Genomic DNA, 25,887 nt, shown 5'->3' on the forward strand with positions numbered 1-25,887 from the left:
TTTTTTGAGATTGAGTCTTGCATTGTCACCCCAGCTGGAGTGGTGCAATGGCACAATCTCAGCTCACTGCAACCTCTGCCTCCCAGGTTCGATTATCCTGCCTTAGCCTCCTGAGTAGCTGAGATTACAGGCATCTGCCATCACATCCAGCTAATTTTTTTGTATATTTAGCAGAGACAGGGTTTCACTATGTTGGCCAGACTGGTCTCAAACTCCTGACCTCACGATCCACCCACCTTGGCCTCCCAAAGTGCTGGGATTACAGCCACCACACCCGGCCAGAAGGAGGTTTTCTATGGAAACAAGGAGATCTGCAGAGACCCGGGCAGGCTAAGCCGGCAGTGCTGGTGGCAGGAGGCCAAGTCCTGGTTGGGTCTGAATTCTTGGGTGTCTGCTTCTTCTGACACTAGTGGCATGATCTCAGCTCACTGCAACCTCCGCCTGCTCTGGAGTGGGACCCAGGATTTTGCATTCCAGGTGATGCCACTGCTGCTGGTCTGGGGCCACACTTTGAGTAGCAAGGACATAAGTCACATAGTGCCTCCTGAGCTAAGTGTCTATGGATTCAGGGCATGTGTTTCTAAAGTGGGATGTCTTTGAGAGCCACATACTGTTGAATCTCCTGTGGTGCTTGTCAAAAATGAACATCCCTGGTCAGGTGCAGTGGCTCACACTTATAATCCCAGCACTTTGGGAGGCCGAGGTGGGTGGATCACCTGAGATCAGGAATTCGAGTTACCCCTCTGACCTTTAGTAGAAACCTGTCTCTACTAAAAATACAAAAATTAGCCAGACTCTGCCTCAAAAAGAAAATTATGATACTATTATGAAATTTGTAGACATCTCTAGATCCTATGGATCTTTACAAGACAAAGCTCGTTCTCTATCCAAATCTCAGATTCTATGCAAGTCAAGAAACTGTCCTGGGGTGTCAGATAGAGCTTGGAGAGTTGGCCACCCACTGAGGTTCTGGAAATTTTCTATTTCTTGACTGGGTATTGGTTACAAAGATGCTCAAGCCAGTTATACATTTATTCACTTTTTCCCAAATGTATGTTACATTTCACGTATACACAGAGAAGAGGACCTCTCCTTACTGACTTTAGGAGATGTGTTGATTAGCTCAGGGAAAGTGAGGGGAATTGTCAGTTGCTACTCAGTCCCCATTATCTTATTTCCCAGCTGTGCCCTTTTTCTGTGAATTTCATTGATTCTAGTCTGGCAGTGAGAGAGAGCATCAGGGAAGACAGTGAAATGTTTCCTTTTGTTGTCCTGAGACCAAGCAGAGAGATGTTGACCTGCACTTCTTTGGAGAAGGTTATCTGGGGCATCTGGAGAAGGGGCTGAGCCCTTCCATCTCTGGATGCAGAATGTCCCTCTTGTCCCTCCCCATGACATCACTGCCCCAGATGGCTTGGCCACAACAATAAAACCTCTTGCCCTCTGTGCAGGCAGTTGCTTACCATAAAGTTTTACAGCTCAACGTTCTCTTGTGACTGTTCTTTACCTAAATACATAAGGTGGCCGATTTCTTCAGGTGAATCAACTTCTCTGGTAATTTTCTGGCCTCACCCCTTCCATGCATCCCTCACAGCTGGAAAATAAGATAATGGGGATTGAGCAGCAACTAACAAGAGAGGGTCCAATCCTCCTGGGGAGTCTAAGGATCCTAGGCTAGTTCAGCAGAAAATCAGCCTTGGGGCTGGCCCCACCCTGACCTTAGATCCCAATTCTGGAAGCTAGTACGTCTTCTCTTAGACCAAGCCTCTGCCCTAGCGCCATGTCTGGTCCCCGTGTCTTTGCCTGGAATTCAGCCAGACATCCTGCTCCGCTGGTTCTCCTTGGCCTTTCTTCCCTTTGGCTCACATTCCTGCACTGTCCTGCATATCTCTGGGGATGTCATTTACATTGTGTTCTGTGGGTAAGGCAGTGCTACTGACATGCGGGGACTAGCACCCACCAAGTGAAGCTTTTAAAAAGTTTTGTTTTTTTTTTTTTAATGAAACAGATCATTTCACTCACTTGACTCATCATCTATTCTTGCTCTGCTGGTTCATGTGTGAACACAAACATCCAGAACTGGATGAGCAATGCAGTCGATTCATCCCCGCCAGTAGAGCATCTCTAGAGTATCTGAGAAGAGCCATTCAGTTCTCCATGGCTCAACTAAAAACAATGTAAATCATCAATCTTGTAGTCGTCACTGCAAATATAATTGGTAGAAATAATACAAAAGGAAACACAAAAGTTAAAATTGCAAGTGATAAATTTGTTGCAAATGAGACACTACAGAAAGTAAACTGGGAAAGTTGAAAAGTGCAACAATTGAACTGCAAAAAACTAAATGTGTTAGAAAAATCAAATGAAATAAAAGCCACGGAAGGAAAAGTGAACATGGTAAAATTGATTTTTTTTAAGCAATGGAAGAATCAGATCTTGGCAAAATCTGGATATGCAGAATTTAACTCAGGAAAATTGATCTTGGTGAAATGTGATCATCAAAGGAAACTCAGATTGTCAAAAACCATGATGGACAGCATTCATATAGACAAAACGTAATTGATGAACAAAATATTTTTGGTAAAATTTACTGTAAAAAAAAATTCTGTTGAAAAGATTTGTTTTATTTTTGCTCTGTTGCCCAAGGCGGAGGGCAGCTGTGCTCTCACAGCTCATTGCAGCTTCTTCCTTCTGGCTCAAGCAAGCCTTTCACCCCAGCCTCCTGAGTAGCTGGCACCACAGGTGTATGCCACCCTGCTCTGCTAATTTTTTGTAGGCTAGGCTAGTCTTGAACTCCTGAGCTCAAGCAATCTTCGCTCCTCAGCCTCCCAAAGTGCTAGGATTACAGGCGTGAGCTAATGCACCTGGTTGAAAAGGTTTTTGGTTTTTTGTTTGTTTTTTAATGGAAAAACATGATACTGGTTTACTTGCATGGAAAAAATATTCAAAGAATTAAAGTGGCTTGTAATGGAACTCACTGAGGAAAATACTGTCTCAATAAAAAGTCTTCAGTGGTAAAATTTAGACAAAAATACATACTCATATTCATAAAGACAAAACAAAAATGTTTTTAAGTTTAAAGCACCAACTGAATTAAACAGGGTGTTTGAACATGGTGGGATACAAATGAAATCTGATGACTAAATCAATGCACCATCTTTGACTGGATCCTGGAGCAGAAAAAAGATGCTGATGAAAAAATTGGTGAAATCCAAATGAAGTCTGGAGTTCATTGGGTGGTAATGTACTAATGGTGGTGTTCTGAGTTTTGACCCATGTGCTGTGGTAATGTAAGATGTTAACATTAGAAGAAACAAAGAGGGGCCAGGTGTGGTGGCTCTCACCTGTTATCCCAGCACTTTGGGAGGACGAGGTGGGCTGATCACTGAGGTCAGGTATTTGAGACCAGCCTGAACAACATGGTGAAACCCCCATCTCTACTAAAAATACAAAAATAAGCCAGGTGTGATGTCATCTGCCTGTAAACCCAGCTACTTGGGAGGCTGAGGCAGGAGAATTGCTTGAACCCAGGAGGCAGAGACTGCAGTGAGCCAAGATCACACCACTGCACTCCAGCCTGGGCAACAGAGTGAGACTCCATCTCGAAAGGAAGGAAGGAAGGAAGGAAGGAAGGAAGGAAGGAAGGAGGGAGGGAGGAAAGGAGGGAAGGAGGGAGGGAGGCGGGGAGGGAGGAAAGATGGACTTTCTGTATTATCTTTGCAACTTTTCTGTAAGTCTAAAATTATTCCCCAAAATATAGTGGAGTCAAAATGCCCTAGACCAAAGAAAAAAGCAGACACAAACTTTCACTGCAGCTCTTCCTTGAGTACCTTGGCTCACTTCCCAGTGGATCCCCTTGGCTGTGCCAATTTATTTCCAATTTCTAGCTAGAGCATCATAGTTGTTGCCACTCTTCCCTTCACCATCCTTTGTGGACTTGTGTGTACTTCCAGCCACCAGCCTCTCTCTCTATCCTCAGGCTCCAGACAGTTTCCTATTGTTCTCCCTGCACCCAGACCCCCTTGGACTTCCCTGGGTGTAGACCAGGGCACTCAAACTTGGCTGCACATTGGAATCACCTGAAGAGCTTAAACAACTACTGATGTCTGGTTGCCGCCCATGGACATTCTGATTTAAGTGGTCTTGGGCATCACCTGGGCTTTGGGATTTTAAAAACCTCCCCACGTTTGAGAAAATGGTGTCAACCTAACTAGAAATTCTGTTGGTCCTGGAAAAGCCAGACCTTCCTCATTCTCAGGAACATGGAGGTCACCTGCGTTCTAAGGTAGATGCCCGCGCATGTATATTGCTCCCACTGGTTTTTCATGTATGCTAATTACAGCCTCCGGGCAGGGATTTTGTTCCATGCATCTTTGGGTCTCCACCACCAGGAGGTGCACACTCCTGGTCCTCTGGGTGTTCCTGTGCATCATCCTTGATAATGAGATCTAAATTGTTAGTTTCTCTCCTGAAAACAGATGGCAGTGGCTGTCCTGAGGGATTTCATTGCTAGTTGAGCATCACCGGTGCTCACCAGGTAGCAGCGTTGCAGTGCGGGTTTCCCATTCTGCTAGGTAGCCCTGCTTTCTGCCTGCAGGTGCAGGTTCACCTCTTGGAGTGCCCTCCAAGTGTGGCCTGGGCAGACCCGACTCTTGTTTGCGCTTAAATCCAAAGTTAGATCCAAATCACTTGACTTCTACCAACCCAAGGCAGATTCTGGCATCCAGAAGGAATTGCACCTTCAAAATTTTGGGACTGGGACCTGGTTTCATTTCAGCTTCTGATGTAAATGGTTCCAAACACAGAAAGGAGTTTTGGGGGTTCATCGTTTTGGGGTTTTGATGGTTGCTTTGTTTATAACAGCAGTAGATAGGCCCTAACCCAGAACGACTGAGTGTGAATCTCTGAAGGGTAATTACTGGGGATCTGAGTTTTAAACGTTCCTCAGATGATTCTGGAAGAGCCAGCCTGCTGCTGCTGGTCATTGGGCTCCACTGGGAACTGCATCACCACAAAGCACCAAGGGCCCTGATTCAGAACTGGGGGATCCTCAAGAAAAGGATCTCCTGTGAAATTGACAAGTCATACCCAAGCCTCATTCTGGAGAGTTGGACTCAGAAGGTTCCAGGTGGTGCTAAACATTTATTTGTGTGTTTTATAAACTCCACAGTCAATTCAGATGTCTGACCCAGGGGCCCTTTCTGTAAAGGGCCAGCCAGCAAATATTTTAGGCTTTTGCAGACTATATGGTCTCTGTTGCAACTGCTCAACTTTGCGACTGTAGCCAGAAAGTAGCCATGAGTTTACATCAATGAACATGCATGGCTGGGTTCCAATAACATGTTATTTAAAAACAAACAAACAAACAAACAAAAACGGGCCAATCTAGATTGCGGGCCATAGTTTGTCCACCCTGATAAAACCACCTGGGGAGCTATAAAGTGTTCTGCTATGCCCAGGTCAATTAAATAAGAATCTCTGTGGATGGTGCCCAAGCATTGGTATTCATTAAAAGTTCTTCAGGTGATTTCTCAGTCAGCCAGGATTAAGAACCACTGCTGCAATGCATGGCCATTGCACTGCTCATTCTCAGGAGCAGCATCTTGCTCTTATACAGCGTTTAAACTGCTCCAGAGAGTTCTGTGTTTCTTTATATGTTTGTTTGCTTGCTTTGTTCTCATTAAATGGAATTATTTCAAGCATATTGTGCTAGGCCTGCCGGCCAAAAAAACATTTATTGGGATTTGACCCATATACAGTCAGGGGTTAAATCTTAAGTGTACAGCTTGATGAATTTTTACATTTATTGTTTGCATTCTTCTTCACATATATCATAGCCATGTAGCCACACAGATCGAAACAGAAGAACACTCAAAGGAGTCCTTTTCTCTCTTCCCAGGCAATAGTCTCCTGAAGATGTCTGCAACCTGCCTTTAAATCTGTCTTCTCTCTGAATGGATGTCACTAAGTCACCAAGTATTTGGCAGTTTGCCCATAAATATTCTTGGCATTATAGGGGGCAAAACCAAGCATGGCTGTGGTTGAGATTTTCTGTTGCACAGTTTAGTTATAAACTATTGCACAGTTATAGCCATTTTCAGTTGCTAAGGCAGGAAGCAATGTGTGCCTTGTGGGCCCACGTACTTCAGGGGACAACGAGGCCTGTCAAGCAGCAAGCAGCCTCTAAGCAGCAGTCCCCACCCAGCTAGGTCAGCTCCCAAACCTCCATGGAGGCTTTGGGAAAGGAAGAAAGCTCTGGTGGATTTAGACTGCTCATTACCCACACAGCAGGCAGCATGAACTTCAGGTTTGCAAAAGTTCCCCGTGCCCCACAATTCCCATGGAGGCCACGCACAGCAAACCAGGCCAATGCTGCGTACCTCACGGGTCTGTGTCACCACTGCTCAGGGAATCCCCCGTCTTATAAGGGGTTGTAAGCAAATGTGCTCACCTTTTCTTCCACTGGGAGATATTACTCTTATTTTTTAAATTGAGGTGAAATGCATACACATAAATTAACCCTGTCAAAATACAGTAATTCCCCTCTTTAGAGAAAATACACCAAGACCCCATGTGAATGGTTACTCCTCATTTGCTCTTCCCTTCAGCCCCTGGCAACCACCAACTTGTTTTCTTTCTGTCTGGATTTATCTATCCTAGACAGTTCTTACTAAATGGAGTCCTTCAATATATGACTTTTTGTGTCTGGCTCCTTTTCTTACCCACACAACAGGTGGGCTCGATTGCTTGGCTAGTGACAGTTCAATGACTATAACCAAGGAGGACTTAACGAAGAGACTTTATTACTGGCAGCAAGTAAGGAGAACACCAGGAGAGCTCCCAAAGCAGTGCCCCCACAAATAATGGTGAAAACAGGGCTTTTATTGGGCTGGTAGCTGAGTCATTGTATCTAAAAGTGAACGTAGTGAAGGCACAGTCACTGATCATGCTTCTGCATATAGGAAATGGTGAATAAGCAAGCTCCTCCCTGGGAGGAGAGTTTAGTGTGGTAATGAGGGGCGTTGGGCAAAGTTCATTACCAACTCAGGCATCTCTAGATCCAACTCATTTTTGTTTCCTAGGGCTGAGTTTCTTCCTGGAACTTTTTTGAAACATCAAGAACTTAAGATGCAACAGTTACAAGTGGGTGCTTTTTCACAGTGCATACACCAAATTCCGGGATTCTGGGTTACACTTTCACTTAGCTTAATGTTTTCAAGGTTTATCCACATTGTAGCATGATTCAGTGCTTTATAATTTATGGACATGTGAGTTTCCACCTTTTGGCTATAATGAATAGTGCTGCTATGGACATTCGTATACACGTATTTGTTTGAGTACTTGTTTTCAATGTTTTTGGATATTTAAGAGTAGAATTGCTGAGTTAGATGATAATCCTGTGTAACTTTTTGAGGAACTGCCATGCTGTTATCTACAACTGCAACATCTTACCTCCCCACTGGAATGCACAAGAGCTCGCTCCAGGTTCCCTGCATCCCGGCCAACACTTGTTATTTTCATTTTTAAAAATAACCAAAATCAGAGCTGAACTGAAGGAAATCAAGACATGAAAAACCATTTGAAAGATCAACAAATCCAAGTGTTGGTTTTTTGAAAAAATTACTAAGATAGTCGACTAGCTAGATTAATAAAGAAAAGAGAACATCCACTGACCCCACAGAAATAAAAATAACCATCAGAAACTTCTCTGAACACCTGTATGCACACAAACTAGGAAACCTAAAGGAGCTGGATAATTTCCTGGACACATACACCCTCCCAAGACTGAACCAGGAAGAAACTGATTCCCTGTACAGACCAATAACAAGCTCCAAAACTGAATCAGTAATAAATAGCTTACCAACCAAAAANAAAAAAAAAAAAAAAAAAAAGCCGAGGACCAGATGGAGTCACAGCTGAATTCTACCAGATGTACAAAGAAAAGCTGGTAACATTCCTTCTGAAACTATTCCAAAAAATGGAGGAGGAGGGACTCCTCCCCAACTCATTCTATGAGGCCAGCATCATTCTGTTACCAAAACCTGGCAGAGATGCAACAAAAAAAAAAGAGAAAACTTCAGGTTAATATCCTTTATTAACATTGATGCAAAAATCCTCAATAAAATACCTGTAAACTGAATCCAGCAGTATCTCAAAAACGAAACCACCATGATCAAGTAGGCTTCATTTCCGGGATGCAAGGTTGGTTCAGCATATGGAAATCAATTAACAGAACTAGTTACTAGAAAAATGCAAATTAAAACCACAGGGATATACCAGTTCATACCCACTAGAATGGCTGTCGTTTTCTGTTTATTTTTATTTTTTTTTGAGACCAAGTCTCACTCTGTTGCCCAGGCAGGAGTGCAGTGGCATGATCTCAGCTTACTGTAAGCTCTGCCTTCTGAGTGTAAGCAATTCTCCTGCCTTAGCCTCCCAAATAGCTGGGATTACAGGTGCCCACCACCACGCCCAGCTGATATCTGTATTTTTAGCTGAGACAAGGTTTCACCATGTTGGCCACGCTGGTCTCGAACTCCTGACCTCAAGTGATCTGCCCACCTTGACATCCCAAAGTGCTGGGATTACAGGTGTAGGCCACTGCACCTGGCCTTCTGTTTATTTTTTAACTTAAAAAAAAAACTTTTCAGTTCAGGGGTACATGTGCAAGTTTGTTATTTAGGTAAACTTGTGTCACAGGAGTTTTTTGTACAAATTATTTCATCACCCAGGTACTAAGACTGGTACCCCATAGTTATTTTTTCTTCTCCTCCCTACCACTCTCCACCTTCCAGTAGGCCCCAGTGTCTGTTGTTCCCCTCTATGTGTCCATGTGTTCTCATCATTTAGCTCCCACTTAAAAGTGAGAACATGCAGTATTTGGTTTTCTGTTGCTGCATTAGTTTACTAAGATAGGCCTCCCACTCCATCTCTGTTCCCACAAAAGTCATGATCTTATTCTTTTTATGTCTGCATGGTATTTTATGGTGTGTGATGTGTGTGTCTGTGCACTCTTCCAGTGAGGATGACCAAGTCACCCCATGAGAGTTTACTTTGAGTTAGATCTACTGTATTAGTCCATTCTCATGCTGCTATAAAGAACTGCCCGAGATTGGGTAATTTATAAAGGAAAGAGGTGTAATGGACTCACAGCTCTGCATGGCTAGGGACACCTTAGGAAACTTACAATCATGGTAGAAGGAGAAGCAAACACATCCTTCTTCACATGGCAGCAGGACAGAGAAGTGAGTTCCAGCAGGGAAAATGTTAGACACTTATAAAACCATCAGATCTCGTAAGAACTCACTATCATGAGAACAGCATGGGGGAAACTCCCCCCCACCATGATTCAATTACATCCCAGTGGATCCCTCCCACAATCTGTGGGATTATGGGATTAAAATTCAGATGAGATTTGGGTGGGGATACAAAGCCAAATCACATCATTTCACCCCTGGCCGCTCCCAAATCTCATGTCCTCACATTTAAAACACAATCATGCCCTTCAAACAGTCCCTGAAAGTCTTAACTCATTCCAGCATTAACCCAAAAGTCCAAGTCCAAAGGCTTATCTGAGACAAGGCAAGATCCCTTCAGCCTAGGAGCCTGTACAATCAAAAGCAAGTTAGTCACTTCCTAGATACAATGGGGATACAGACATTGGGTAAATACACCCATTCCAGTCTGTGGCTTGCGAAGTTATTGCAATTGTTGAGGGAGAGATGGAGGCGGCATTGGCCATAGGAGAAATGGACTGACTGGAGGGTGGCTTGGAGTCCCTCGTCACTAGGACTTGAAGGACTGGATGTGACAACGAGGGAGAGGGAGAAAACCAACTGATGTCTAGATTTCTGGCTCACTACCAAGGTAGGAACCTCTGTGAAGAGCATGCTGCAAAGAGTAAGAATAATATATGTGCCTTATCAGAATTGCCCGTTTATGTAAATATTGACTTTCATTGACAGGTTTCTGTTAAATTAATTAAAGAGAATGTTTGTAAAAGGGATAGGAGAGAAGTTGCTGAAGCAGCACTTGGCAGCCCCTGTCCTTTGCCCCCCTGTACGCACCGTGGCTTCCTTAGGATGTGTTTTACACCCACATCAGGAAAACCTTCTGGGGAGGGATGTCGTTATGCCACCGCCATGTCATTAGCTAAATGGTGTTTGATTATTCCCATGCATCGTAGTGGGATAGCTGAATCCCTAATCAAAATGTGTCTCCTGGGTCCTATTTCTGTTCTTTATTGTTGGCTGTTTTATATTAATTCTGTTTTCTCCCATGATAAATGTAGTGTATGCTCATTATAGAAAAAATCAGCTCAGAGCAGCAAATGTCAGGAGGGAGATCACTCATAGCCCACTGTTAAGGCACCCCCTTTATTAGTACCTTGTTGGATTGCCTTTCAGCCTTACCTTTATGCCTTTTTTATTTTTTGAGAAGGAGTCTCACTCTGTTGCCCAGGCTGGAGTGCAGTGGCGCAATCTCAGCTTACTGCAACCTCTGCCTCACAGATTCAAGCGATTCTCCTGCCTCAGCCTCCCAAGTAGCTAGGATTACAGGCATGCACCACCATGCCCGGCTAATTTTTGTATTTTTAGTAGAAATGGAGTTTCACCATGTTGGCCAGGCCAGGCCAGGCCTCAAACCCCTGACCTCAAATGATCTGCTGGCCTCAGCCTCCCAAAGTGCTGAGATTACAGGTGTGAGCTACCATGCCCAGCATATGCATTTTTAACCTATATATTTTATTTTTTTTTCTTAAGGAAGTGCCATTATATAAACATTTTCCATAATTTTAATAGCTTCATCATAGTCTATGATGGGCATGTACTATATTTATCCTCTCTTACTGGACATTTAGATTTTCACTGATTTTTCAGTTACATATAATGCTATAAATAATCTACTTATGAATAAAGCCATTTCTGTATTTAGCATCTTTTCCTCAGAAGTGAGTAACAGAAGTGAAATTTCTGAATAATAAGGTATGAATATTTTAAAGACTTTTCATCCATAATTTTTTTTTTGAGACAGAGTCTTACTCTGTCACCCAGGCTGGAATGTAGTGGTGCAATCTCAGCTCACTGCAACCTCCACCTCCCGAGTTCAAGCAATTCTCCTGCCTCAGCCTCAGCCTCCCAAGAAGCTGGGATTACAGGTGCCCACCACCACACCTGGCTAAATTCTTTTGTATTTTTAGTAGAGATGGGGTTTCACCATGTTGGCCAGGGAGGCCTCAAACTCCTGACCTCAGTTCACCCCTAATTTGACATTGCTTTGGAAAAGGGTCGTACTCACTTATTGTTTAAGGATGGAGTGTGAAATTGTTGGGTTTTGTTTGCAACATGATATTCACAAACTGGCCCAAGAAACTTAACATGAAAAGAAAGGGAGGAACTGTAACTTGGAGGAGACCAAAGGTATTTTAAAACTAATTTTTAAAATACAGCTGAGCTGATAGACGAAAAAGTTTAAATGGTTTGCTCTGCAACACTGTTCATTCCTTCAAGATATACTTAATAAGCCTTTATCCAAATAAAATCAGGCAGACCGTGGAAAGAACTCTGTAGATTTCCTAGCACAGTTCCGTCACACACTCTCATTGAGTAGCATTTTTCAGATGAAGACTCTGAAGCATGTTAACTTAGCCAAGATCACATGGCTAACTAGTGGTGGAGCTGGGATGTAAACCCAGGGGCACAGCTGCTTTAATTAACTACAGCTATACTCAAACAGCCTGAGAAGCATCAGTGGAGAAAGCAAGTCCCACACCCAGAAACTTGTACTTACTGAGGAAGCTCAAAGGCACCCAGTACTTCAAATCTGTATCAGTCTGCTAGGGCATCCATAACCAAGCCACTGAGTGCTTTAACAACAGAAGTGTATTTTCTTACAATCCTGAAGGCTGGACGTTTGAGATCAAGGTCTCTTCTGAGACCTCTCTCCTTGGCTTGCAGATGACTGCCTACTGCCTGTGTCTCCACATGGTCTTCCCCTCTGTGTGTGTCTGGGTCCCGATCTCCTTTTCCTGTAAGGACACCAGGCAGATTGGATTAGGGCCCACGCTAAGGATCTTGTTTTCATTTAAGAACCTCCGTAAAGACCCTGTCTCCAAATACAGTCACATTCTGAGGTACTGACAGGCTAGGACTTTGACACAGGAATTTGGGGTGGACACAGTTCAGTCCATAACAAAAGGCAATAGAATGAGAAAAGTTGCAAGTCCTCAGTTATGAGATATGGCCGTTATTATTATTTATTATTTTGAGACAGGGTCTCTCTTGCTCAGCCTGGAGTACAGTGGTGTGATTGTGGCTCACTGCAACCTCAAACTCCCAAGCTCAAGTGTTCCCCCTGACTCAGCCTCCTATGTAGCTGGGACTATACCATGCACTACCACACGTGGCTAATTAAAAGAAATTACTGTAGAGATGGGGTCTCACTATGTTGCCCAGGCTGAGGTATGGCTAATTCTAAGCCAGTGACTCAACCCCACCTGCACTTCCAAATCACCTGGGGAGTTTTTAACAGATAGCAATGCCTCCAGAGATGCTGACTTAATTGGTCTCTGAGGGGCCTTGGCATAAATATTTTGTAAAAGTTCCTTGGTGATTCTAATGTGTACCCAGGACCAAGAACCTTGTTTCGCTGAAATGCCAAAGAGGAACCTGAGCTGCTTTCATTATCCTACACTGTCATGCTTTCTGCCCAGAAAACAATTAGTTTTTCATGGACAGGATACTTTTTAATCAGCAAAATGGCACAGCAGCAGAATTGTGCGTCTCCAGTTAATGTGCACTCGGCTCGCAGTGTTCTTTAGCTCTTTCATTCATTAAAGTCGTTAGTCATTTGTTGAATGCCTGTGATAGACACTACGCTGATGGAATTGACCAAATCATGACCCCTGCCCCAAGATACATTCCATTTCCTGGAACCTGCGAATAGGGAAATTATCCTGGATTCTCCAGATATGCCCAGTTTAATCACACGAGATCTTAAAAGCAGAGAATCTTTCCCAGCAGAGGTCAGAGAAATGTAAGAACGGCAGAAGAGATTCAAAACATTAAATGGATCACACCCACCATATTAGATGGAGAAAGGGGATCCCCAGCCAGGTCATGTGGGCAGCCTCAATAAGCCAGGAACTGGAGCTGGCAACAGCCTTCAGCTGACAGCCTGCAAGGAAGCAGAGACCTCAGTCTTGCAGCCACAAGGAATTGAATTCTGTGGGCAACATGAATAAGCAAGGAAATGATTCTCGCCTAAGGTCTCCACTAAGAATGCACCCCTGCGGACAGCTTGATTTTAGCCTGCTTAGACCCAGGTCAGACTTCTGACCTACAGGAGTGTGAGATTATAAATGTGTGTTGTTTTAAGACGCTAAAATTGTGGTCATTTGTTACAGCAGCAAGAGAAAATGAATGCAGCTAAGCTCTGAAAAATACAATAAGAAGACAATCTCCCTGTTGTCATGGAGCTTAGCAACTCACATTTGCAAAATGTGTAGAAGGAGAAACATGTGAAGTTTGCAGTAACTCAAGTCTTAGGCTGAAGAAGTTATTGAATGGAGGGTCCCTGGGTGTTAGGTGCAAGTTCCACGTTTTCTGATGGAAGTTCCAGCTAAAAGGAGAATGAGGAATCTTTTACTGTAGATTGAAGGAATGGGGATGTTTTTGTAATACAAGTGTAGAAAAAAATGATCATTTAGGAAGGATAGGCTTATGTCAAAATAATAGTAATAACAGCTCTTCAGACTTCAAAGGAGTTCTTATCCTTCCCCAGCCCCTAGATCTACTTAATTTTAATATGAAAGCTCATGGTAAAATCATATGTACCAAGTAAGGAAGTGCTTAAACACACACACACACACACACACACACACACACACACACACACACACACAGGCACAATGATGGAGCATGTCAAAGAGACGCAGGAGTCAATGGAAAGCACTCTCAGTGGCCAAAGCTGGAAGGATTTGAACAACAAAATAAGTAAAGTTGGGCCAGACACAGGCACTCACACCTGTAATCCCAGCACTTTGGGAGGTCGAGGCAGGTAGATGGCTTGTGCTCAGTGGTTTGAAACCATCCTAGGCAACATGGTGAAACCTCATCTCTACAGAAAAATACAAAAATTAGCTAGGCATGGCGGCATGCACCTATAGTCCCAGCTACTCAGGAGGCTGAGGTGGGAGGATCACCTGAGCCCGGGTTGAGGTTGCAGTGAGCCATGGTCATGCCCCTGCATACTAGCCTGGGCAACACAGTGAGACCCTATTTCAAAAAAAAAGTAGAACTGGAATTGGATAATAACTTAAGTATAAAGCAAATATCCCTAAGTCCACACTGATTTGAGTAAATGATTCAATGAATAAATGGTGGAACAGAAGCAAATCTCCTCTGAAGAAAAATTTAATATAATTTTTATTTTTTTTTTATTTTATTATATTAATATTTTATATATATTATTTTTTAATTTTATTATATTAATAATTATAAAAATACATTATTTCACCCTCACGGAAATGGGCTATGAACTCCCCACTCCTAAGTGTGGGCTATGCATAGTGACTTCCTTCCAAAAAGCACAGTATGGAAATAGCATGAGCCAAGGAATGTCTAACTTTGCAGTGGAAAAACCTGCCAAACACGGCCTCAGCTAGAGCTCAAGGTTTTAGTTAGCATCATCAGTGATAAGTTATGCTGATAGTGAATCCCCTGGATGTGATGTGATGAGAATAGCACTTCTTCTCTCTGGTCTTCTTCTCCAAAACCCATGACTCTAGTTTTGGGGGTTTTTTTGGTTTTTTTTTCTGAGATGGAGTCTCACTCTGTCACCCAGGCTGGAGTGTAGTGGCATAGTCTTGACTCACTGCAACCTCCGCTTCCCAGGTTCAAGCTATTCTCCTGCCTCAGCCTCCAAAGTAGCTAGGATACAGGCATGCACCACCATCCCTAGCTAATTTTTGTACTTTTAGTAGAGACTGGGTTTCTCTATGTTTGCCAGGCTGGCTGGTCTCAAATTCCTGACCTCAAGTGATCCGCCCATCTCAGCCTCCCAAAGTGCTAGGATTACAGGTGTAAGCCACTGCGCTCAGCCTCCAGTGTAACCATGAGAAAACATCAGACAAATTCCAATTAAGGGACATTCTACAAAATACCTAACCAGTGTACCTCAAGACTGTGAAGGTTGTCAAAAACAAGGAAAGTCTAAGAAAGTGTCAGACCAGCAGAGCCTAAGGAGACATGACTGGTAAATGTACTGTAGTATCCTGGGTAGGATCCTAGAACAGAAAAAAGACATTCTGGAAAAATAAGGAAGTCTGAATAAAGTATGGAATTTAATTAGTAATAGATCAATGTTGATTAATTGCAAGGCATGTACCATATTCATGGAAGATGTTAGTAACAGGGGAAACTGAGTGCAGGGTATGATATGGGAACTCTGTATTATCGTCACAACTTTTCTATGGATCAAACTATTAAAAAAAAAGTTTATTTTTAAAAAATGAAAAAAAAACTGATGCACCTTAAAATGTTTCTTCCATGCCTGGCACCCTGTATGGTCTGTAGCATAGGAATAGCCTTTCTGCATTTTCTGAAGGGAATAAAACATATGTGTATGGATCTGGGCTAGCCGATTTTTGTCCTGTTTTGGAGACAGGAAATGTGTTCTTTGGGTAATTTAAAGGTAAAAGTGCTCACCATAATTTATTTATTATTTTGTACACTAGTTTCTCTGCCTCACATACAGCTCACTCATCATAGCATATTTAACCTATTCATGGCCAGACGTGGTGGCTCATGCCTTTAATCCCCACACTTCGGGAGGCTGAGGCCGGAGGATTGCTTGAATCTAGGAGTTCGAGACCAGCTTGGGCAACATCTCAAGACCCCCATCTCTTAAAAAAAATTAACGGTGGGCAGTAATGGTCACCTGTAATCCCAACTATTCATAAGGCTGAGGTGGGAGGATCCCTTGCATCCAGGAGTTCGAGGCTGCAGTGAGCCATGATTGTGCCACTGCACTCCAGCCTGGTAGACAAAGCACGATGCCATCTAAAATAAAAATTTTTTAAAAAGCTATTTAATGTTCCAAGAGTATGTTTCATCTAACAGAGTACATTCTGTGACCATTCTGAGTATACTTTTGGGAAATAAAGAAAAATATTTATTGTAGAAAACAGATGGAGGTTTGGTAGTTGCCCAAGTTGAAGGCAAACCTGGCTTGACCCCAGACCTATGGGAATCCAATTCTTGTCCCTGTGTTAAATACTACCATTTAGAATAGCTTTCCATAATAGGATTGGAGGCAATTTTAAATCAGTCCACACATGGAAATAAAAAATATGGACCCTCTAGCCTATGGAGGAAGAGCAGGAATCGTGTATCTTGTCTTTAACAATAGATTGATGGTGGGAACATTTAAGTACTTTGTGTAGCAGTTATGTACTCCGTCTTCAATTGAAATGTATCCTTTCATTCTGGGAAAGATTTACAATTTTCTAAGCAGCAATTTACTTCCAGTCCCAGGGAGGGTTCAGTTGGTAGTGAAAACAAACCAATCAAAACGTTTGAGTAGTAAAAACGCCTGTATGTATTTAGGTGTTTCTTTTTGGTATATAAACTATTAACAGTCAAGGCCTACAGACTTATTTCTTCTTGGACTTATTTCTTCTTGGACACACCCACGGTGCGGCCAGGGCGGCCAGTGGTCCTGGTGTGCTGGCCTGTGACACGAAGGCCCCAGAAGTGGCTCAGCCCTTCTGTGAGCCTGAATCTCCTTCAATTGCTCCAGGTCTTCATGGAGCTTATTGTCCAGACCATTCTGGAACCGGGCTATGTCTTCCAATCTTTGCATCCTTACTAGTTCAAGAACCAGTCTAGGATCCTGTACTGGCATGGCTTCTGCATAATGGTGATGGCACGTGCCACCTCATGCTCAGCGAGTTCTCCCTCCTTCTTGATGAGGTCAGTGTCTGCTTTCCTCAACACCACAGGAGCGTGTCTTCAGCCCACACCCTTAACGGCAATGATGGCAAAGGCTATTCGCTGCCGCCCATCGATGTCAGTGTTGAGTACTTGCAAAATATGCTGGAACTTTTCAGGGACCCCTAGAGACATGGTGGCAGCGAAAGCCGCAGCGTGTAGGCCTCCTGTGGAAGAGCAATTTAGGCGATTTTCAGGGGCCTCTATCCAGGTCTGGGGATCCCCTCGGCCAGGGGCTCCCTTTCATTCCTCTCCTCACTTCCCTTCAGCTCATTCCCTGCACTGACCTCTCACTGTGCAGCGTGCGGGCTCTCAGGTGTTGGGTGAATGCACATCCCAAACAAGCGTGGTGGCAGAAATAAAGGGCTGGCCCTCAGTGCGTTACCATCCTGGAGATGGAGGTGGACACGGAGGTAAGACAAGGAATCCTCTGTGCGTTTCAACCTCCTCCATTGCTCACCTCTCCCTCTGAGGCCACAAACCCTTCCAAGCTGGCTCCACTCTGGAGAATTTTCTCAAACATTCTGTCTCTCACTGGTTGCTTTTCCTGAGCATCATTCTCCAACGTGAGCGAGAAATAGTGTGATACTTGGCAGAATTCATCCCCATTCCCCTTTTTTTTTAACTTGATATTTGATACCTACAGAAGAATATGTGTAACATAAATGTAAGGTATGCCTCCTGCTAACAACATGGACACCTTGAACCCCACCCCCGACCCGAGGACAGAGGCATTATCAATACTGTCCTATGCTGCATCTTCCTCACCACCCCCCAAAAGGGACCGCTACCCTAAACTGTGTAGTTATCATTCTTTTGTTTTTTTCAAAATTTATGCTTGTATCACGTAAGTAGGTAACTCTAAGCAACATATGGCTTCACTTTTGACTTTGAGATTACAGAAGAAACAGCAGACCACATGTAGTCAACTGCAACTTTCTTTTCAGTCTCAACCTTAGGTTTCCAAGATTCATCTATATTGTGTCTAAATTAGAACCTATTTATTTTTGCTTCTATATAACATGCTATCATATGAATATTCCACGGTTTACTCATTCATTCTCCTGGTTTGGGGCATTGGGGCTTTTTTCCGGGTTTTTGCCATTGTGGTCAATGCCATAGTGAACATTCTTGGCAGATGTCTCCTGGAGGCACATGTGTGGGCATCTCCAGTGTAATCACTCTCAAGTGTGAGGTGGCATCAGAATTGCTTGGAGAGAACACATATTGCTGGGCCCCCTCCCCAGAACGTCTGATTCAGAGGGCCTAGGGTGAGGCCAGAGATGTTACATTTCGCACAAGTTTCCAGGCGAGGCTGAAGCTGCTGCTCCAGGCTCCACTTTGGGAACCATGGTCTAGGGTAAATATCTAGGAGTGGAATGGCTGGGCTGCAGGGTGTGTGCCCGCTCCACATTAGAAAATAATGCCCAATTGTTTTACGATGTCCCCGTGACATTTTATTTTCCTGTGACAGTACGAAAAGTTCCACTGACCACATTTTCACCAACCCTTAATATTATTCATCCCCTTTCCCTGCATTCAATGTGACTGAAACTTAGACACTGAAACAAGTATGTTTGATATTTTATTTAAAGAAGATAGGGGACTTTACATCATTTGGGTGTGTTCTTCCTTGGGCTTAACAAGCGGAAGAATGGGCTCTAACAGGTTTTCCAAGGAAAGTAAACAGTGTAACAATTCACATAACTTTAACATATTATCTTTTAGCAGAATCAGGGAGAGCCCAATGGTGTCATCATTTAGGTCCATTTTAGATAGTCATTAGAAAACCAGAGATGGTTCCTAATGGTAGCTGAGACCATCAACGAAGCTGTTTTTGTCTATTCTTTCATTGGAATATAATGTTGTTTAATCAAAAGGCACTTCATTTTGAAAAGATGAATACTCAGAGAAGATGTGATTGAAATTGCTTGTGACAGATAAGATGATCATAGATTGATTTATCACATGCCAGAACTGGAAGAAGATTGAGAGGAACATTTATTTTTATTTTTTTCAGACAGGGTCTCTCTCTCCTGTACAGGCTAGAATGCAATGGCGCGATCTCGGTTCACGGCAACCTCCACCTCCCAGGCTCAAGCAATTCTCCTGCTTTGGCCTTCCAAGTAGTTGGAATTACAGGTGTGCAACACCACATCTGGCTAATTTTTGTATTTTTAATAGAGACGGGGTTTTGCCAAGATGGTCAGGCTGGTCTTGAACTCCTGACCTCAAATGATTTGCCTGCCTCAGCCTCCCAAAGTGCTGGAATTATAGGCATGAGCCACCACATTCAGCCAGAGAAGGACATTTAAATAAATAGGAGCGTAGGCGTGCGCAGTGGCTCACACCTGTAATCCCAGCACTTTGGGAGGCCAAGGCAGGCAGATCATCTGAGGTCAGGAGTTTGAGACCAGCCTGGCCAACATGGCGAAACCCCATCTCTACTAAAAATACAAAAAATTAGCTGAGTGTGGTGGCAGGTGCCTATGATCCCAGCTACTCGCAAGGCTGAGGCAGGAGAATCACTTAAATGAGGGAAGCAGGGTTGTGGTGAGCCGAGATTGCACGACTGTACTCCAGCCTGGGCAACAAAGGTGAAACTCTACCTCAAAAAATAAATAAACAAATAGGAATGCAGATTTCTTTATGCAGGAAATGGTACAATTTGTTGGCTCATGTGGTAGCAAAGTCGAGCATGATGGGAAGCATGTCAGCTTTCATCAGCCAGACAGACCCAAGTTTGAATCCCAGCTCTTCTGGAAAAGCCCAAGTATGTGAACAGGCACAAGTTGCCTGGTCTCTCCTTAGCTTCAGTTTCTCCATCTATGAATTTGGATCACTCCTGTGTGCCTCACTGGGCTGTTGAGTTTCCATGAGAGAACTTACGGAAAGCACCCGGCACACAGTAGGGCACTCAGTACATGTCGTGCCTCCTCTTTTTCCATTCAAACGGTTTTATAAGAACAAAGACTATTCTGCTTCATACCCATTAGGGGTGCCTGTTATTGTTATTATTTATTTTTTGAGACAGACTCTCACTCTGGCATCCAGGCAAGAGGGCAGTGGCATGATCGTGGCTCACTGCAGCCTTGACCTCCTGTGCTCAGATGATCCTCCCACCCCAGTCTCCCAAATTGCTAAGACTATAGGCATAAGCCATTGTACCGAGCTAATTTTTTACAGATTTCGTAGAAGTGGGGTTTCATCATGTTGCCCAGGCTGAGGATATCCCACTTCTACTTAGTAAAAACAAAAAGGAAAATAGCAAATGTTGTTGGTGAGGAGGTAGAGAACTGGAACCCTTGTGCATTGCTAGTGGGAATATCAAATGGTGGGTCCCCCAAAAATTAAACAAAATTACCATATGGTCCAGCAATCCCACTTCTGGGTATACCCAAAAGAATTGAAAGTAGGATCTTGAAGAGATATTTGTGCATCCATGTTCACAGCAGCACTATTCACAGTGGCCAAGAGGTGTGAGCAACCCAGCTGTCTGGTGACGGGTGAATGGAAAACAAAATGTGGTCTGTATATACAATGGAATATCATTTGGCCTTAAAAAAAAAAAAAAAAAAGAAAAAGAAAAGAAACTCAGGCACCTGCTAACGAGAATGAACTTTGAGGACATTATGCTGAGTGAAATAAGCCAGTCACGAAAGAACAAAGAGTGTATAATTCCACTGATATGCTATACCAAGAGTAGTCAAATCCATAGAGACAGAAAGTAGAATGGAGGCCAGGCACGCTGGGTCATGCCTATAATCCCAGCACTTTGGGAGGCTGAGGTGGGTGGATCATCTGAGGTCAGGAGTTTGAGACCAGCCTGGCCAACATGGCAAGGCCTCGTCTCTACTAAAATTACCAAAAATTAGCTGGGTGTGGTGGTATGCACCTGTAATCCCAGCTACTAGGGAGGCTGAGGCAGGAGAATGCTTGAACCTGGGTGGTGGAGGGTGCAGTGAGCCAAGATCATGCCTCTGCACTCCATCCTGGGCGACAGAGTGAGACTCCATCTCAAAAAAACAAAACAAAACAAAAAAGAAAGTAGAATGGAGTTTGCCTGGGATTGAGAGGAGGAGGGAATAGGGAATTATTGTTTAGTGGGCCTATAGTTTTCATCTTGCAAGATGAAATGAGCTCTGCAGATGGTGGTGGTGATTGTACAATGCGGATTTACTTAATGCCACTGAACTGACCGTTAAAAGTAGTTAAGATGGTAAGTTTCGTATTACGTGTATTTTACAACAATAAGAACAAAAAGAATAGTGACTCTTGCCATTTGTACATCAGTTTACTGTTTACAAAGCCCTGTCCCATGTCTAATTCTCATAACACCCCAAGAAACACTACTTCCATGTTCCTCATTTTTAGTAGAAATGGGGTTTCACCACGTTGGCCAGACTAATCTTGAACTCCTGACCTCAGGTGATCCTCCTACCGGTCACATTTCCTGCCCTGCCTCGCTGGCATTTTTATGTGTTCTGCCTTTCTCACTGTACAAACAGCTGTGTGCTTGAGTCTCAGCTCCATGGCTCATTTAACGTATGGACGACAGGATCGTTATAGACAGGAGACATGTGACCTGTTCTCTTCCTTGACTCTGTGAAGAAACGTCAGCAGGAAGAAAGTTCACATTATTGAGGACTTGCTATGGGCCAGACACTTGAAAAGCTTGATCTCATTTAAACTTCACCAAACCAATCTATCTCTGAGGTAGATTCAATTATTAGTCTCATTTAATACGTGACAAATCAGACACAGACCTCAAAAACATTATGCTGAGTGGAAGAAGCCAGTTGTAAAAGACCATATACTGTGTGATCCCATCTACATGAAATGTCCACAACAGGTAAATCTCTAGAGATGGAAAGTAGCTTCGTGGTTGCCTACAGGATGAGAGTTTAAGTGGAAGCGGGGAGTGACTGCTGGTGAGAATGAGGTTTCTTTTGGGGGTGATGCCAGCGTTCACTGTGGAGGCTATAGAGATGGTTGCACAGCACTGTGAATATCTGAAGACATTGAAATGTGTACTTTAAATACATAAACTGTATGGTGTAGATTGTGTCTCAATAAAGCTGAGTTTTCAAATCTTATTTAGAAAAAAACAAAACAGGCGAAAAACAGTTAAGAAATTGCCCAGTGTTAAGAGCTACCAAGTAACAGGGCTGGTATTTGAACCAGGCAAGTTGAGTCCTGAATCCACACTTCTGGCTTTCTCTCTTCCCTCTGTCTGCCTGAGAAACTCTTCCTGCTCCTTTGAGACACTGCTCAACTCTACTCTTCTGCAAGACTTCTCTGATTTCCAGGCAGCCTCCACGATGATCCCTCTCCTGAGGCCATGCTATCCAAAAAGCAGCTGCTCTAGAGAGCTTTTCACAGTGCACTGTGAGGCAGCCTACCCATTTGCTTTCTTGGTATAACTCCATGGGTGATTCTAGGGAAGAGAAAATGGGTTCTTCCCGTCTACATTCCCAGAGCCTACCTCATGTTAGCACCAATTACGTATATCAAGTCCCAGCAATGTGACTGAAACCATGGGACATAGGCCAGACCCTTCTACAAAGCATCCTTTGGCACCAGAGTCAAAGAAAACTCCTGCTTGTGGTCCCAGCTACTCAGGAGGCTGAGACAGGAGGATCTCTTGGGCCCAGGAGTTCGAGGCTACAGTGGGCTGTGACTGTGCCACCGCACTCCAGCTTGGGCAACAGAGTGAGACCCCATCTCTATCTTGTAAAGCCTGTGCAGTTGATAAGATGGGACACTAGGTCAGCATGTATATAATTTGAGGGAAATGCATTGCTGCCTCTAGAAAAACATCTGCAAGTTCATGTCCAAGTGGTGGAAATAAACACTATTTCCTTGTACATAGAGGTAACACTTCTGAACTTTTCTTATTTTTTACTGTCTTTCTTCCCATTGTAGTTTATGAAATATAGGCCTCAGATGATTAGTCAGAACTGAGCTGAAATTGGACATAGGTAGGAATTTTCAGAAAAATTAACTCTCCATAAGAAAGATCCAGTGTTTATGAAATATTGATGTTTGTAGACACACACACACACACACACACAAAGACTGAATGGAAATACATCAAGGTGTTCACAGTAATAGCAGTTCACATTATTGAACTCTTATGTGCTAAGTGCTTTACATTAGTCTAGGATGACAGCATAATAGATTACGTGACAGTCTCATTTAGTCCTCATACTATTCTATGATCTTCACCTCCCTCTTTACAGAGAAACTGAACTGCAGAGAGACGTGCTTGATCCCTTTTCTGAACAGGAGGATTACAAACAGTGTTTTGCATTTTCTGAATTTCCTATAATGAAGATATATTATTGTGAATAACAAATACAAAATGTTGTTATAATCAAACATTATTAAAAACGAACCGCCCTGGGACCATGGAACCTCGCCCGGGAGCTAAATAAATTGGCATTTAATTTTCTTAAAAAAAAAAACAAAAAACAAAAACAAAAACAAAAAAAACCAACCATAAGAAACAGGAACGGCTGGGAAGAAAACACTTTCCTCGATGATAAGCCTGCCCTGAATTGGCAGTTGTGGAGCTCACAGTAGCCTACTCATCATAGACATGACTAATTTGAGAGTTTTTACCCTGCCTCCAAGGTTTACTAAATTCATCTTACTTTCAAAATTATCAAGAGATACACTGCACGTTGTTAAGTTGCAGAGAATTGGGCCTAGTGGCTCACTTGGGGAACTCACACCTCCACACTGCTGACCCAGGTCTTCTAATAAAAACACTCACATCTCTACTGAATCCTGCAATTGGGACTCATTCGAAAAGAAAACAGAGATAAGGATGAAGTAGGTTTCATGAAAGACAACTCTTTATGTGCTTGATGACTTCTTGGCAGAGGAAAGGGGAAGTGTGCTGCCGTCAGGCGTCTCCTTGGGCCGCATCGGGACCCAGCCCGCCCGCCATGGCATGAGGTCAACATTTATCTCACTGAGGACCAAGGGAAGGAAGGTGCTGAGGTTCACCGACATCTCAAACTGTTTCAAGGCTGATAAAGGATGCTGCATAAGTGATTTTTCAGATTTCTAAAACATCAAGACGTTGAGGTTCCATTGTTTTCTATTTGGCGGCCACTGCCCAGTGTCGGGTCTCGAGAGGAACTTTCTGCCTTCCTCACCTTATGGCAGATGATTTTCACAGGCCTGTGGACAGGCGTTAGACAGAAGATGGCCTGAAATGTCACTGGTAGGATGTGGCTCCCATGTCAGGGTTCGGCATGAGAAGGGTCTGGCCTCGTTGGAGGGAGGTCGGTAGGCCTTTGGCTTGCTTTCAAGCTTTAAGTCATGCTGGTCCCCTCTTCAAGAAAAGGAATCTTTTTCGCTCTGTGTTTAAGTTTTCATTTCTGGTTGAGTGTAGGGATCTGGCATTGTTTGCAGAGTATTAAAGAAGCTTCCCAAAGGGGACCTATCAGAAGAGTCCACCTTCGTGGTGACAGCCGGGATGTCTGTAAGCTACTTTTTTCCCCCTGAACAGATGAGAGCATGCATTCAGCTGTCATCACTTCTCAGGCATAAAGGAAACCTTCACGGGTGCTGGGAGCACCAGGGGACACCCCGCATCACAACACAACATCTGCAAGACACATACACACCCGGCCTGGGAAGCAGTGTAGTGGACAGACTGGGGGATGGCATCCAAAAACAGAAATGTGCCACCAAGAGGGAGGTTGGTCTGGGGGTCATGAAAAGTAGCCGGAATGTGGATGACAGCAGATGGGACAAACAGAAGGCTGAACATCAAGGAAGTTTATGCACATTGAGCTCACATTTCGTGCCTCTGGCCTGCTGTTTTCACATTTCCTGCAGATGAAGTGGATGGAATTGATGGTCCCTGATCTATTTTGCATGTCTCCATGTTTGATCATGGTCACTTCTAAGTGGGAACAGGCAGACGGGAACAGGTGCCTGCTGATTGAGGTCAGGTGCCTGTGGATGAGGAACCTGGAGACTCTTGGCAAATAAATCCTGAGTCCAGGTGAGAAGAGAGACTCCTTTAATAAGGACCCCAAGGAAGGCAGAGCAGAAGTCTGTGCCTCACAGTAGGAATACAAGTGAATTGATTTAAGGAGGAGAACATTTAAAAAAAAAATCTTAGCAAAACCTGAACTGCCTAAGATTTTATTGAAAGCAAAATAATCAATACCCTTGATAGTTATTATCACAAAGACAGCACACAGCATTGTGTAGTAAAATAGTTATTTACTGGCTTTCTTGCCAATTGAATTTTGAGCTATTTGAGAGCAAGTAGTCCTTCATCTGTGTCCTGTTGTCTGGCTGGAATAGACATTAAATGAAGCTTCAGGACCCACTGAGTGGAGAAAGCCTGGCAAAAGAGGGAAGGAGCTGCATTTCCCCCTACCTCATGCCAGGCTGAACTGGGAGGAATCTAATGACCCAGTATTTGAAAATGGCACTTTGGGGCCGAACGTGGTGGCTCACGCCTGTAATCCCAGCACTTTGGGAGGCTGAGGCGGCAGATCACAAGGTCAGGAGATCGAGACCATCCTGGCTAACACAGTGAAACTCCGTCTCTACTAAAAATACAAAAAAGTAGGTGGAAGTGATGGCAGGTGCTTGTAGTCCCAGCTACTTGGGAGGCTGAGGCAGGAGAATCGCATGAACCCGGGAGGCGGAGGTTGCAGCGAGCCAAGATCGTGCCTCTGCACTCCAGCCTGGGTGACAAAGTGAGATTCCACCTCAAAAAAAAAAAAAATTGTTTAAGAAAATAGCACTTTGGATGGTGAAAGGCTAACCCCCACGAAGGTCTTTAAAGTTTCAAGGGGACGCTCATTAGCATCTTCATGTGTATTTCTCTGGCCAAGACAGATAATGAAAGAAAGGAAAGGAA

The 25,887-nt window shown here is 43.6% G+C and overlaps 1 protein-coding gene and 1 pseudogene across 2 annotated transcripts in view; one reads left to right on the forward strand and one right to left on the reverse strand.

The window, feature by feature from the left end:
* The window catches only part of KCNK13 (potassium two pore domain channel subfamily K member 13), a 117,142-nt gene that overhangs the window by 44,448 nt on the left and 46,807 nt on the right, over positions 1 to 25,887 (forward strand). The window lies entirely within an intron of this gene.
* On the reverse strand, positions 16,671 to 17,126 carry LOC108301487 (annotated as a pseudogene).

Source organism: Cebus imitator, unplaced genomic scaffold, assembly GCF_001604975.1.
Source record: "Cebus imitator isolate Cc_AM_T3 unplaced genomic scaffold, Cebus_imitator-1.0 Scaffold34, whole genome shotgun sequence".
In the NCBI taxonomy this organism is placed as follows: Eukaryota; Metazoa; Chordata; class Mammalia; order Primates; family Cebidae; genus Cebus; species Cebus imitator.